The sequence below is a fragment of the Lithobates pipiens genome, unplaced genomic scaffold (assembly GCF_037356315.1).
Source record: "Lithobates pipiens isolate NorthernLeopardFrog02 unplaced genomic scaffold, aLitPip1_a1.2 Scaffold_16, whole genome shotgun sequence".
In the NCBI taxonomy this organism is placed as follows: Eukaryota; Metazoa; Chordata; class Amphibia; order Anura; family Ranidae; genus Lithobates; species Lithobates pipiens.
The window spans coordinates 45,432,486-45,447,980 of NW_027507748.1; positions in this window are offsets into that span (position 1 = coordinate 45,432,486).

The following is a 15,495-nucleotide window of genomic DNA, read 5'->3' on the forward strand; positions in this document are numbered from 1 at the left end:
CTTGGGGGGGACCGCGGACACTGGGCTTGGGGGCGCGGGGGTTGCCCCTGTGGCTGCGGAAGCAGTGGTAAGGACCGACGTGGTCAGGATTGCGGATGCTGCATGATGTGAAGTGTACGTCTGCTTCGAGGGCCCGTTGGGGACGCACCTGAAGCAGGAGGTGCGCGACAAGATTAGCAAGGTTGAGTATGTGGAGATTTTCTCGTTGATTTTCTCGTTGCTTCCCCTTGAGAAGTTCAATTTGGATAGGGTTAAGCCTGACAGTTCCAAGAAGGACGACGAGGAGAAGTGTAGGTATCGGCTGATTCCGCGCACTTTCTCCAACTGGCTCCAGGTGTTCGATATCTTGGCGAGCGTGATAGGGGAGAAGAACCCCGAACATTGCTCGGCGTTGTTCTGCTATATGGACGCAATTGGGGAGGCTTATCGGGTGTATGGGGGGGTGGTCTGGCTGCAATACGACGAGCAGTTCAGGCAGCGGAAGGCGGTGAGGTTGGAGCTGCGCTGGGACCACAAGGACATCAGCCTCTGGATGAGGCTTATGTCTGTGGCCCAGACGCCGCCTTCATTTCTTCAGGGAGGGGCCGGGAGTGTGCCGCCCTCGGGGCTGCCGGCCGGAAAAAAGTGGGGAGTGTGCTGGCCCTTTAATGAGGGGGCTTGTAAGTTCGGGGGAGCATGCAGGTTCAAGCACACGCACTGTCCCGGTGTTTTAAGAAGGGAAAGCGTTCCGGCAATGTTGCTCACAAAAGGGATGACGCCGGTGAACCTGGAAAGGATGCTTCCATTCCTAAGTAAGTATCCGGACAGTGGGGCGGCGCAGGGGTTGGTCTCGGGGGTTTCGGGATGGGTTCAGGATTCCTTGTTCGCTGGCGGAGGTTCCGCTAGTGGCTCGGAACTTGCGATTGGCTCTGCAACACCCGGGGGTGGTGGACGAAAAATTAGGCAAGGAGGTGACGTTGGGACGCATGAGGGGGGCCTTTTGAGGTGCAACCTTGGGGTGATCTGGTAGTGTCCCCGCTGGGGGTGGTCCCTAAGAAAGAGCCGGGGAAATTTCACCTGATACATCACTTGTCCTTTCCCAAAGGGGGGTCGGTCAACGACTTCATCGACCCGGATGCGTGTACGGTCCCTCATTTGATGTGGCGGTGAGATGGATCAGGCGGTATGGGTGCGGGGCTCTAATGGCAAAGGCGGACGTTGAATCGGCGTTTCGCCTGCTGCCGGTTCACCCGCACAACTTCCGGCTGTTTTGGTGCCATTGGCGGGGCAAGTTTTACGTGGATAAATGTCTGCCTATGGGCTGTTCCATTTCCTGCGCCTATTTTGAGGTGTTCAGCTCATTTTTGGAGTGGGTGATGAGAGACGTTTCGGGTCTGGAGTCGGTCATCCATTATTTGGACGACTTTCTGTGCGTGAGCCCAACTGCCTCCAGTGTGTGTGTGATTCTTCTGTCCACGTTGCAGCACATCGCAGGCAGGTTCGGGGTACCGTTGGCGGGGGACAGGACAGAGGGACCAGTTACGGAGTTGAGTTTTTTGGGGATAGTGATTGATTCGAGGGCAATGGAATGTCGATTGCCCAAGAATAAATTGCTTGATCTGCAGAGGGAGCTTGCGGAGATTCAGAGGCCGTGGAAGGTCCAGCTGAGGGCATTACAGTCCTTGCTGGGCAAGCTGAATTTCGCCTGTCGGATCATCCCCATGGGGCGGTTGTTCTGCCGACGGCTGTCGGCGGCCACAGCCGGGGTGACTGTACCCACGCATTTTGTTCGTTTGCGGAAGGAACACAAGGAAGACTTGCGGGCGTGGCATGAATTTTTGGCCTCTTATAACAGACGGGCCATGTGAATGTCGGAGCCAGTGAGCAATTTTGATGTGGAATTGGTCACTGACGCTGCAGGGTCTGCGGGTTATGGGGCTTATTTTTGGGGTCGTTGGAGTGCGGAACCTTGGCCGCGGTCCTGGGAGGAGGCAAGGTTTTTGGGCAACCTGGTTTTGCTCGAACTCTTTCCGGTGGTGTTGGCTTTGGAGCTGTGGGGGGAGGATTTTCGAATCTGAAGTTGCGCATTAATTGCAAAAACATGGGGGTTGTGCAGGTTATCAACCGTATGACAGCCTCATCACCCCCGGTCATTCGGCTTCTGCGGCAGCTGGTGTTTCGTTGTTTGCGTCTGAATGTTTACGTGTATGCAGTGCACATACCTGGGGTGGAGAATTCATTGGCTGACTCGCTCTCTCGTTTTCAGTGGGACAAGTTCAGGGAGCTGGTTTCGAGAATGGAGGAGTCGGGGGCTCCTTGCCCCAGGTGGATGTGGGAGCTGCCTTTTAGAGTCGCCGCAAGTTGGATCCGGACGTCTTTGAGTGAGTCTACGTGGGTGGCCTACTCCAGGGTGTAGTCGGAATAGTTGGAATTGGTGGTTGGGGTGGCTGGTCGGGGCTCCGACCAGCGCTGGTTGGTTCTGTATTGGGTGGCTCGGAATATTGAAATGGGGTTAGCGCCTGCGTCAATTGACCGTAAGTTGGCGGGTTGGCCTTTTTATTCAAGTTATGGGGGGTATCGGATGGGACTAAGGATTTTTGGGTCTTGAAGGGGAATAGGAGGCAAGGGAAGTGTCGGGACGCACGTAGGCCGGTCACGTTTGATAACTTAGTGGCGATTTGTGCTTGGCTTGGGGCAGCCTGTGCTTCCGCTTACGAGGAGCTACTGTTTGCAGCTGATTTTTCTTTGGCTTTTTATGGGGCATTTAGGATTGGGGAGTTGGTGTGCCAGTCTAAGCGGGTAGCCAGGGGGTTGTTGGATCAAGATATACAGGTGGCTGGTGATCGGGTGAGTATCCGGCTGCGGAGGTCAAAAACTGATCAGCTCGGCAGGGGAGCAGTGGTTGCACTGTTTGCCTTGCCGGGTTCGGCGGTGTGCCCGGTGGCTGCGGTACGGGCATTTAGGGCAGTGCGGCCGGAGGGGGCAGGGCCTTTCTTACGGCATGTTGATGGCTCGTTCCTCTCCAGGTTTCAATTTGTGTCGGTTTTTCAACGGTGCCTGTGGGATTTGGGTTTGGATGGCCGGGAGTACGCGTTGCACTCCTTTCGCATTGGGGCGGCCACAGAGGCTGCCAGATGTGGGTTGGATGAGGCGATTGTTCGCCGGTTCGGGCTTTGGGAATCTAGGAGATTCCATTCTTACGCCCGGCTGCAGTTGATCCTGGAGTAACTGGGGGTACGGCCGGGGGTGTTGGGAGACAGTTCGGTACTTGCAGGTATTTCCGATATATAAGTTGGTTGGTTGTTATGTGTTGTGTTTTTTCATTCCAAATGGAGGTTCCACACGCCTCGTTTGGATCCTAGGGCACTCCTACGTGTGCTGGGGGGCCAGGAAAGGTGATGCAAGGCCGGCAGGCAGGCAACTGGGGATTTCCAGGCGGGAGGCTTATTTGATGTGGTTGGGGTTCCCGGGGATGCAGTGGGAGCGAGTGATGAGGGAGGTCGAGCGCTTTGCTCTCAGAGACAGGCCCCCGGATGTGTTAGTCATTCATGCAGGGGGGAATGACCTGGGGATACTATTGTTTTGCGCCTGCGTGTCCATTACCCGGCCACCATTTTGGTTTGGTCGGACATTGTGGCCAGAACGGTGTGGAGGTGGGCTAGGTCTGTGGACAGCATAAACAAGACCAGGATCAGGGTTAACGAGGTGGTGGGGAGGTTTGTAGTGCAGAATGGTGGGATCATTGTGCGGCATCGGGAGCTGGAGGTCAATGTCGGGCTCTATCTGCGGAAGGATGGTGTTTATCTATCCGACGTGGAGATAGACCTATGGTCCTTGGGTCTGCAGGAGGGCATACAGAAGGCTCTTCAGGTATGGGGTTGCCCTCAAGGTTGAGGTAGTCACCCTTTTGGGCTGTGGCAGTGTTTCTGGTGGTTTCTGACGGTAGACGGTTACTCAAAAGGGATCTAAGGGTGTGGGGGGCTCATCAAAAGATCGGCCCCTCTGGGTATTCCGGAACGGTGGATGGAATATAGTTATGTTCACTGATGGAAGTTGTCTCCGACCGGTCACAAGTGGAGGCCTTGGAAAAGTTGGTCGTGTGTACCGCAGTGAGTTGGTGTTGGTTTAAGTGGGGTCAGCGTCAGAGATCACCAGAATGGGCATTTTATGTTGTCGATGTTAAAAAGTTATTTATATATATTTATATATTTATTATATATACAAGTTTATTGGAGAGAGTTTTATTTTGTGTTTAATAAAGGCTGTTGTGGCCAGTTTACTCCAATTAAAGGTGTGGTCTCATAAGGGAAAGGTACTTGGTAAAGGTACAAAAGGAGGGGAACATTCAGGCTACACTAGTCATGTAGGAACACTCACGTCCTAGGAGGAAGGAGTAAAAGTGTCAGCACAGAGAACGTACTTCCCCTTTAAGGTCCATCTCTCCCCCCTGCCCACTCCTGCACCATAGTCCTGGACTGGAGCTTATCTTGTCCTAAGTGCCTAGTGCCTGGGGGAGCTGCTGCAGACTGCCCACAGGAATCCCCAATGTGACAGGGGCTAGCAGGGATTTAAATTCCCTGCTGTAATGATGTCACCGCCATGCATCGTCCGTGCCTGTGCAGTGGTGCCCCACCGTAGAGCGCCTGTGCAGCCACCGGGTCCCCAGCCGAACTGCGCATGCACAAAACCAAGCCTTGGTTTCACCTGAGGATCGCAAATTCACCGAAGCCCCCTGGGGCCGCCACGCAGAAGGGGGAGCTGCGTCCTGGAATGCAGGGGCGTTCCAGGCACCATAAGGGGAGAAAAGAGCGAAAAAAAGAAAACAGGACTAGGAATCACATGAGGGGGAACAATGACAAAAAAGACAGATGTACACAAAAACTGCTGCCATGGAATTTCAAAGCTTCAGACCTTGCCAGCCGATCCTTCAGTCCTGGGCATATGCAGGCTGTCCCAACCATTGGACACAGAGGCCTGAAGCCATGCACCATCCATGGCTGGGCCCTGGGCTATCTTGACACTGCTGGAAACGTATGCCCGACACCAACCTTGATAGATTTTGGACAAAGCTATGTAGCAGAATACATTTTGCCTTAAATTTATGAAGAAATTGGATACGAAAGTAGAAAATATTTGAGTTTTTTTTTTTCAAAATTCTCTGTCTTTTTTTCGTTCATATCCCACAAAAAAATAAAAATGCCCAGTGATCAAATACTATCAAAAGAAATCTCTATTTGTTAAAGATAAAAATTAAAGGTATTACATGACCGTTTAAAGTAGTGAGTGCCGAATATAAAAAAAAAAGTTCCGTAGCTGGAGGTGGTTAAATTTAGCAATTTAAATGTTGACCTTAAAGCATTAAAGTGGTTCTAGAAGGCAGAAGGTTTTTTTATCTTCATGCTTTCTATGCACTAAGATAAACAAAAACCTTCTGTGTGTACAGCAGCCCCCTTCAGCCCCCCTAATGCCTACCTAAGCCCCATCTCTATTCAGCAATGTTGCACTCGGCTGTCCAGGACTCTCCCTCCTGATCGGCTGAGACACAGCAGCAGGCACCATTGGCTCCCGCTACTGCCATTCAGTCAGTGAGCCAATGAGGATAGAGAGGGGGTGGGCCCGAACTGTGCCTCTGTGGCTGAGTGGACACACAGAGCAGTGGCCCGGCTTGGATGCCCTCATAGGAAGCTGCTTGCTGTGGGGGCACTTGGCAGGAGGGAGGGGGAATGAGTCAAGAAGAGGAGGATCAGGGCTGCTCTGTGAAAAACCACTGCACAGGGCAGGTAAGTATAACATGTTTATTTAAAAAAAAAAAAAATAGACTTTAGTATTACTTTAATAAAATGGCTGATCTCCACCAAGCTGAATAATTCTTTTTTTTTTTTTGCTTTTTTTTTTTTTTTTTGCTTTGGTACATATCCCCCAGGGCAGTGCCCAGCCCCCCATGCCATTTTTTCATCTATTGGCCTAGAAAATGGTGATGATTTTCTTTTTTTTTTTTTTTACCTTTCAGCTCCCATTTACTTCAATGGAATTCAGATTTGGCACCTGAACTTCTAATGTTCGCTGAGACAACCTGGAATCCAACCCAGGTACATAAAAAAAGTTTTGTCTGGAGTTGGACTTTGGCACACTTTTTTTTTTTTTTTTTATACAACGTATTCAACACGCCCTCTCCTTATGACCTCTCTGTAAACCCTCTAATACCAACTAATACTCTCACTTACTGTATATCCCATCAGACAATTGGAGTCTTGCAGGTCACTAGCAACACAGACAACAGAACATAATAAAAAGTAACATGACAATACAGCTGCCTGCCCCGGTGTCACCAAACACACTGGCATCCCATGGGAAAATGATTACCAGCTATTCAGCAGATGGCATCATGCTAATTCCAGAGTCTGCACCAGGACCAGACGTTTTCTTCTGTCCACGCACAGTCTGAATGGTGGCATTGTGTGCTGGTATAATAACAATAATGGGGTATTAATCTACTAGATAAATGCTCTATAAAGATGATGCGGTGCCAACTCAGGAATCGAACCCACAGAGCGTTATTTTATTTACTTTCATGAACCCACCCTGAGAGCACAATGGAGCAGGGAGTATAAAACACCAATGTGTCACCTTGACCCAAAGAAGTGGCAACCACCTTGCCTCTCACACCTATTCACCCCTTATGCATACCTCCCAACTTTTAGAGATGGGAATGAGGGACACCTATCAGCAAAAGTATGCAGGCATAGGACACACCCCTTGCCACCCTCCTTAAAGGAGAATTGTACAAAAAAATAAGATTGGTTAAACCCACAAGTACTTTTTTTACCACTACTATTCCTTTATATTGTCTTTTGGAATTTACAAATGCAGCAATTTAGAAATCAGATGAAAGGTTTAGCACTTGGGAAACACTTTTTGATAGATAAAAAGTGCATTTTATATACAACTATATAGATCAGACCAAAATGAGGGACAAATTAGGAGCAATGAGGGACAGAAGGACATTGCTCCAAATCGGGGACAGTTGGGAGGTATGCTTATGGACCACAGCAATTTTTACATTTCTGATATGGACCTGGTTATTCAGCGATAACTTTGTCATTACTTAAAGCAGTGTTCCACCCGCAATTTTTTTATTTATTTTTTTAAAGTAAGCAGCTACAAACACTGCAGCTGCTGACTTTTAACCACTTCAGCCCCAGAGCATTTGGCTGGCCAAAGCCCAGAGCACTTTTTGCAATTCAGCACTGCGTCGCTTTAACTGACAATTGCGCGGTCGTGCGTCGTGGCTCCCAAACAAAATTGACGTCCTTTTTTCCACACAAATAGAGCTTTATTTTGGTGGTATTTGATCACCTCTGTGGTTTTTATTTTTTGTGCTATAAACAAAAAAAGAGCGACAATTTTGAAAAAAAATCATTATTTTTTACTATAATAAATACCTCCAAACAAAAAATCTAATTTTTTTTTTTCCCTCAGTTTAGGCCGATATGTATTCTTCTACATATTTTTGGTAAAAAAATCGCAATAACCGTTTATTAATTGGTTTGTGAAAAAGTTATAGCATCTACAAAATGGGGGATAGTTTTATGGCATTTTTATAAATTTTTTTTTTTTTTTTTTACTAGTAATGGCAGCGATCAATGACTTTTATCGTGACTGCAACATTATGGAGGACACATCGGACACTTTTGTCGCTATTATGGAACCATTCACATTTATACAGCAATCAGTGCGATTAAAATGCGCTGATTACTGTGTAAATGTGACTGGCAGTGAAGGGGTTAACCAGGAGGGGGCACTGCAGGGGTTAAGTGTGTCCTAGGGAGTGATTATAACTGTGGGGGGGGGGGGCTGTGGGTGACACGACACTGATCACCACTCCCGATCACATGCCTGGATGCAATGCCTGGATGCCACCGAAAATGAGAAATCAAGTTGAGCGTGTGTTTGGGTGTCCGCCGACCAACGAACATGAACAAACCTGTTGTTAACCCGGGGGGGGGGGGGGGCGGGGGTGCTGTTGTGCCACCGACCACTGAACATGGCTTACCTGATTCTCAGCAGAGTGCCAACGTCACTTCTTTGAGTGACGTCGGAAGCGCCGCCCATATTAACTCTAAGTGCAAGTCTATGCACTCGTCTGGCCATTCCATCGCGCCGGAGGCTGTGGCGTGATCACCTGCGCCACAGAGCAATTTTTTTTTTTTTGGGGTGCAAATGAAGTGCCTCGTCTGCAATCTCGTGATTGCACAGACGTGGCGCTTACCATATTGCACTGTGCCCCACATTGAAACTCCTAAGGTTTGACCTCATATTATATGGTTTTGGTAAATCTGAAGGAAAAACTCAGCAGACAATCTGATAGTGTGTACAGGGCTTAAGGGCACCACAACCCCCTGCACACCAAGCCATTACTGCAATGCATAAATCTGAATGGGGCCTCAAGACAGTTAATGTTTAAACTTTATTCATCATCAAGACAAAACAGAGAGGTGTTTATAAGGTCTTTATTTGGATTTAAAATTACTTTCAAAATTCTTTACATGAACGTTAGTGAGATGTTTCCCCCTGTTATGGGTTGAGTCTGCCCAAAACTGATATCTCAATTTAGATTGGTCACTGGAGGGGTTAAATCGTCACCTGTGATCTTCTTATTACTCTCAATGGCCCCACTATGGAGACCTAAATCTTCAACCCCTTCCACTTTCTGACATAAAATGTATATCACTCAGCTTGTGTTCTGGTATCACATTGCCCAGGTTCCTGTATTCCTATGGAGAAACCATCAGCTGCACTTCTGAGATACTGGTTTTAGGTGAACGTACCCAGCCAGGAAGGAGTACAGAATAGAATTCATGTTTTTTTTTTTTTTTTTGAAATTATTTTTATTAATTTGCAAGTAAAACAATAAAACAACCTACAGCCTATTGGGCATACCCAGGCTGATTATTACAAAACCCCCCCTGAGTCAAACAATCAGGGAACAACCAATGAACCCTCCCCCTCCCCCCTCCCGATACACCGCCACCGGCGTGTGCATCCAAACAGAAAAAAGAAATACCCCCCCTCCCCCTGTACGCTCCAGCACCACTGCACATTACTCAGGACAGTTACTTAATTCGCCCATGCTCCACCGCAGTCCACACTCAGACCCAGGATAAAATATGCATGCATCACCCTTCACCTACCAATCCCCTATTGCCCACGTAAATAATGACCCAAGGTTACATGAATAGCACACAACTTAGAACTCTTCCCCTAGTCACTAATGAAACTCCATCAGTCCGGATTCAAGTCAGCGTTGGTGTCGCGCGACTCCGTCCAAATGCCCCATACTTTATGAAATTTAGTGCCACACCCTCGCGAAAGGTAGGTGGCCCTGTAAAGAGGGAGAGCCGTATTCACTAAGTTCTTCCAAAAATTAATAGAGGGGGCTACCGGGGCCTTCCATTTGAGAACAATCGACTTACGGGCATAGTACAGCAATAAGCCCAGGAGTGTTCTGAGCGCTCGGCGTGTAGCCAGCGGCTCGACCAGTCCTAAGAGGCATATCTCGACCGATAAAGGTACGTTAACGGTGGTAACCGCCAGAATAAAATTAGTCACCTCCACCCAGAACCCAGCTATCTGAGGACAGCTCCAGAACATGTGTATGAAATCCGCCGAAAGTGAGTTGCATCTCCAACAAGAATCAGGGACAGATGGATAGATTCTGTGAAGACGTTGCGGAGTGTAATATACCCTATGCACTATTTTGAATTGCACCAATCTATCTCTGGCTGACACTAACTGTAGGAAAGGATACTCCCATACATCTTCCCAGTCCTCCGTGTCCAAGGAGGGAAAATCAGCTTCCCACCTTGCCCTTTGGAGTTCCAGACCGGTATGGACACCTGGGAGTAATACCTTGTAGATAGCAGACAACGGTTTGGACAGATCAACATCTCTGAGCAGAGATTCCAACCTTGAGGTGTAAAATGCGACGGGGGCATTTCCAAACTGCGATCGAAAGGCATGATTAAGTTGTAAGTATCTGAATAAGTGTGAGTTGGGCAGTGTATACTGTTGTTTCAGCCTGTCAAAGGTCTGAATTTTGCCCTCAACACAGAGTTGATCAATATATTTAATACCCCTGCTTGCCCATACACTAGGGTCGGGAATAGAGCCAAACTCCGGTAAATTCGGGTTGAGCCAAAGAGGACTATGCGGGGAGATGTGTCCCGAGGGTACGGGGCGCATCAGATTGGCAGCCTTCCATGCCCTTATAACCGCCCTCATTGCAGCAGTAAGAGGAAAAGGGGCTCGCAGACCGCGATACACCAAGTGTCTTAGTGCCTCATACGACCCCAACCACGCCGCTTCCAGGACCACCGCCGCATTGGACTCGTCTGAAACCAGCCAATTATGAGCATGGGTCAGAAGAGCCGCCACATAGTAGGAGTACAAATCCGGGCAAGCTAATCCACCCTCCCCCCAAGGCCTCTGCAATACCGTGAGCTTAAACCGTGGCTGACCAGCGCCCCAGAGAAAGGACACCAAAAGAGAATTTATCGTGCGAAATATTTTTTTAGGAATCCAGACTGGAGCATGTCTGAGAACATAGAGAAAAGCAGGCAAAAGCTTCATCTTAAATAAATTAATTCTCCCAATCAAGGTGAGAGGGAGATGCGACCATGCCTTCAGTCTAGTCCTCATCCGCCGCACCAGTGGATCCAGATTGAGGGAACAAAAATCAGAGGTAGAGGGGGAAATGTAAATCCCCAAATATTTCATAGTATCTGTCCACATGAGTGGCAGGTTGGGATCCGCAGCTGCCTTGGCTTCCCTATCTATTGACATAATTTGAGATTTATCCCAGTTTACCTTGAGCCCTGAACAGTCAGTGAAGTGAGAAAGAATAAGTAGCGTCTCCCTGAGAGACTGGGCCGGGTCACTTAAAAAGAGTATGAGGTCATCCGCATATAAGGCTACCTTCTCCTGTATGGAACCCACCTGTATCCCTCTAACTCCCTCCGCCTTCCTGAGGGCCGACGCGAGTGGCTCCATTGCCAGGGCAAACAGAGCCGGTGACAATGGACAACCCTGCCGCGTTCCTCTCCTAACAGCAAAAGGCTCTGACAAGGCGCCACCCATCTTAATCTGCGCCAGGGGCTCCTTATATAAAATATGTATCCAATTACAAAATCCCACTCCAAAACCCATGGCCTCCAAAACTAAGGACATAAACTGCCAGGCCACAGAGTCAAAAGCTTTTTCAATATCTAGTGTAACTATGACCCTCGTAGAAGACTCCGTGGCCGGCAACTGCAAATGTGTAAACACCCGTCGTAGATTTATATCAGTGGACTTCCCTGGCATAAATCCAGTTTGGTCCATCTCAATCAGGGATGCCAGGACCGTCCGTAACCTGGTGGCCAGAATCTTCGTCAAAATTTTCAGATCGTAATTTAGCAGGGAGATCGGTCTATAGGAAGCACACAGGGAGATATCCTTGCCAGGCTTAGGGATAAGCACTATATGTGCTTGATACATGGATGGGGGAAGCCCCATCCGAAGTTTGCTATCGGAGAACACTTTTAACAACTTGGGAGCAATCAGGGGGGCATACATCCTGTACCAGTCGCCAGGTAGACCATCAGGTCCAGGAGTCTTCCCACCAGGGAGTGAGCGAATTGCCTCCTCCACTTCCTCCAAGGTAAAATCCTTATCAAGGAATTCCCGGTCCTCCTGTGATAGAGAGGGCAAATTTAAGGAGGAAAGAAATTCCCTCTGCGCTTCCACCGACCCCCCTGGAACCTCAGCATACAGTTGTTCATAGAAGGCCCTGAACTCAGAAAGTATCATGTCAGGCGCGGACACCAACTGACCATCCGATCCATAGATCTCCGAGACAACTGTCTGCATTTTAGAATCAGCTACTAAATTTGCCAGAAGCTTACCATTTTTGTCCCCGGATTCGAAGATTTTCCCTGCCAGAGACTTCAGATCTAAGTGTGTGGCCTCCGCAAGATGAAGGGATAGGGCCCGCCTTGAATCAGCCAGCCGAGTAAAGCGCTCCGGGGTCGGCGAGGCGGAAAAAGCCTCAGCCGCCTCGGCCTCGCTCCCCTCAAGCTGCCGCATCCGAGATGACATCTCAGAGCGGACCGCCTTGATAGCCGAAATATATTCCCCCCTGGTATTGGCCTTAAAAGCATCCCAGACCATCTGTACCGAGGCAGAACCCTCATTCAGATCCCAATATTGTTTCAGCTTAGGAGCGACCTCCTCCCCCACCCGCAAGTCCTGAACCCATTTGGACGCCAGACGCCAACAACCTGTACCCCTGGTGTCCGACAACTGCAAGGTGACCTCCAAAGGTGCGTGGTCAGAGAGGCCTGCAGGCAGGTACAGGGCCCCCCTCACCGACGTCAGGGCCCCAGAGTTGCCGAAGACCAAATCAATCCGAGAGCCCGATCTATATGTGGAGGAGTGGAAAGAATAGGCCCGTACGCCCACATTCCTCCATCTCCAGATCTCAGTGTAGTTAAACGTTTGGGCCCACTGCAGTAGATCTGGCGAATAAGCCCTGTTCGGGTTGGATGAGTCCAGGGACGGGTCTAAAATAGAGTTAAAATCCCCAGCTATGTACAATCTGGAGAACTGTAGGGGAGCCAGCAGTTCAGCAATCTTATACAGAATATGTGGATTGAAAGGAGGGGGCACATATACGTTGACCAAAGCGTAAACCACCTGGCCGATCTCTAACAGTAGGACAATAAATCTACCCCCTTGGTCAGTATGCAGGTGAACAACTTTGTAAGCTAGTGATTTGTTTAGCAAGATGGCCACTCCCCTCGCATAACTAGAGTATGTGGCATGAAATGCCTGTCTCACCCAGGGCCTGCGCAGGGCAAGGATTTTATTCCCCAGGAGATGAGTCTCCTGAAGAAAAAGTACATGGGGTCTGTGATTATTCAGGTATTTAAACATCAACGCCCTTTTTACCTTATCATTAAGGCCCCGCACGTTCCAAGACACTAGTCTTAACGCCATGGAAGCAATTAATAATTATGATAGTACAGTAATACACATACAATATCCCAGTATCCTGCCAGCGAGCATGGAGCAAGGCAGCACAACATTCAAAACAAGTGCATTTATCAGTGGAGTCAGAGCGCACAGTGAAAAAAAGAAAAAAGAACAAGGAAACAGCAACATAATTAAAACAACAAAAAAGAAGAAAAAAAGAAAACCCACAACTCCCTACCAGCCAAGAGTGCCCCAATTGGTGAAAAACAAAAAACAATCGGGCACTAAAAAACATGACCAGTTTGATACCCAAAAACCTAACCAAAACTTAAACCTCCAGACTTTAGTCACAAAAAAAAGTTCCGAAGCAGCGGCCGCTCTAAGCCGCTTATTCTTGTCAGGGCAAAAAACCTGAAATGAGGGAAAAAACTAATAAGTCCTTCAGTGTCCCTCGTCCGGGGAGCTCCGAGCTAAAGGAGGCAGTTAAAGAACCTATAAGAGGGAAAAAAAAAAACAAAAAAAAAAAAACAAAGCAGAGTCAGGCAGGATCAACTGGAGAGATGGCAAGGCATCGCAGCAGCCCTAGGAGAGGCGGAGATCCATACGCCGTCCGCCGGCAGGAAGGATGAAACAAAGGCGTCCACCCATCCGTTGGGAAGTAGCATCCCGTGAGTTTCGCAGCTGCCGTGACAGCAAGCCGCCAGGAAAAACACAAAAAACAAAAAAGGCCAGGAGCCCACAGCAGGATAACAATGCAGGCAAGTAGTAGTACCCCCCATTAACGTAGGGAAAGCTGTAAAAGATTAACGTAGAGTGATCAGCCAGTCATTTGCTTCCTCCGGGGTGTCGAAGAACTTCACTGATCCGTTATAAGGCACCCGAAGGCGGCTGGGGTATAACATGCTGTATTTAATATCCTTGTCCCGTAGGCGCCTGCGGATATCATTAAAGGACCTTCTCTTGCGCTGCAAATCTGCCGAAAAGTCCGGGAACAGTAGGATTGAGGAGTTGCCGTATGGTAGAGAAGGGAGCCTACGGGCTGCGGAGAGGATCCTATCCCGGTCCCTGAAATTCAGAAAGCGGACCAGGAAGGGTCGGGGAGTCGCCCCTGGGATGTAACGTCCTGTAGGAACCCGATGAGCACGCTCGACCACATATGTCGGGGAGACTTCCGGGAGGCTCAACAGCTTCTTGAAAAAATCTTCAGCAAACTCCGCTGGCCGATCACCCTCCTCCCCCTCCGGCAGACCTATGACACGGATATTGTTGCGTCTTGCTCTATTCTCCGCATCATCAGCCTTAGCGACAAGCAGTCGCACCGTGCGTTGCAGGTCCGCTATGTTGTTGGTATGGGTAGTCGTGAGGTCCTCAGCTGCAGAGATTCGTGATTCTGATTCAGTCAGCCTACCCCTGATCTTGTCCAGGTCATTCCTAATAAAGGTACATTCTTCTGCAAGGCGGTCAATGCGTACCAGCATAGAGGCTTTACTCTGCTCAATGGCGGCCAGTATCACCGCAGTGCTGTCCTGGGAGGGAGGGGTAGGCAATGCTGCCCCAGAGGGGGAACCGGACTCCATGGCTAATTCCGCAAGCAGCGACTGCACCCTCCCAATAAGAGAGGGATCTGGTTGAGCAGGCGGATCAGGAGCAGGACAGCTCGACGCAGAAGAGCTCTTGGGCCGATGTTTAGGGCCCATGAAGGGGTGCGGGCCGCAGGCGCCCGTGAGCCTCCGCTCCTCACAGCTGCAGTCCCTAGGTAGCGAGGCTCAGGCAGTGACTCAAAATGGCAGGGCCCAGGGAGCTGGATGGATGGATGCAATGTCCGTCAGCAAGGGAGGATAGTCAGGGCCCTCAGTCAATGCACCAGAACAGCCCCCCCTGCAATGAGAAGCAGTGTCCAGAACCAGATAAAAGGAGCAGCTACTAAAGCACAGAGGCCAGGCCGACCACAGCACATCCCCCCCAGCCACTGGGTGCAGGCTGCAACTGATGCCCAGGCTACGTTAGGCCGGACCAGGCCGGGGCAGTCTTTTTAAGGCTCCACAGCTTCCCCACCAACTCCTGCCAGGCCTGTAATGTCAGCCTCAGCCCCCCACCGGCCGACAGCCGCCGCCGCCGCTCCGCAGGCCGATCGCGGTGCTCGCTCGCCGGCCGGCCGGCCAGGAAAGTCCGGTCCGCGGCAGGCTTCACTAGGCCGCGCTAGGCCTCAGGCCCGAAAATCACTCCAGCGGCCCGCGGAAGGACGGGACAGCCCAGGGGGACAAGGGGGGGCAACGGATGGATGAAGAGGAGCCCCTTACCTCTCCCACAGGCCCCGGATTAGCTCCGTTTGCTCCACACAGGCTGGGAAGATGGCGGCCGGCTCGAGGAGGATGAGCGGTCGTATCTCCGACTCCACGGTCCCCCACTCCACAATAGCCTCTCCAGACACCTCACGGCAGGGCAGCGGATCTTCTGGGCAAAAAAACACTCCTTTTGGGCCAAGGACTTAGCAGGATGGCACAG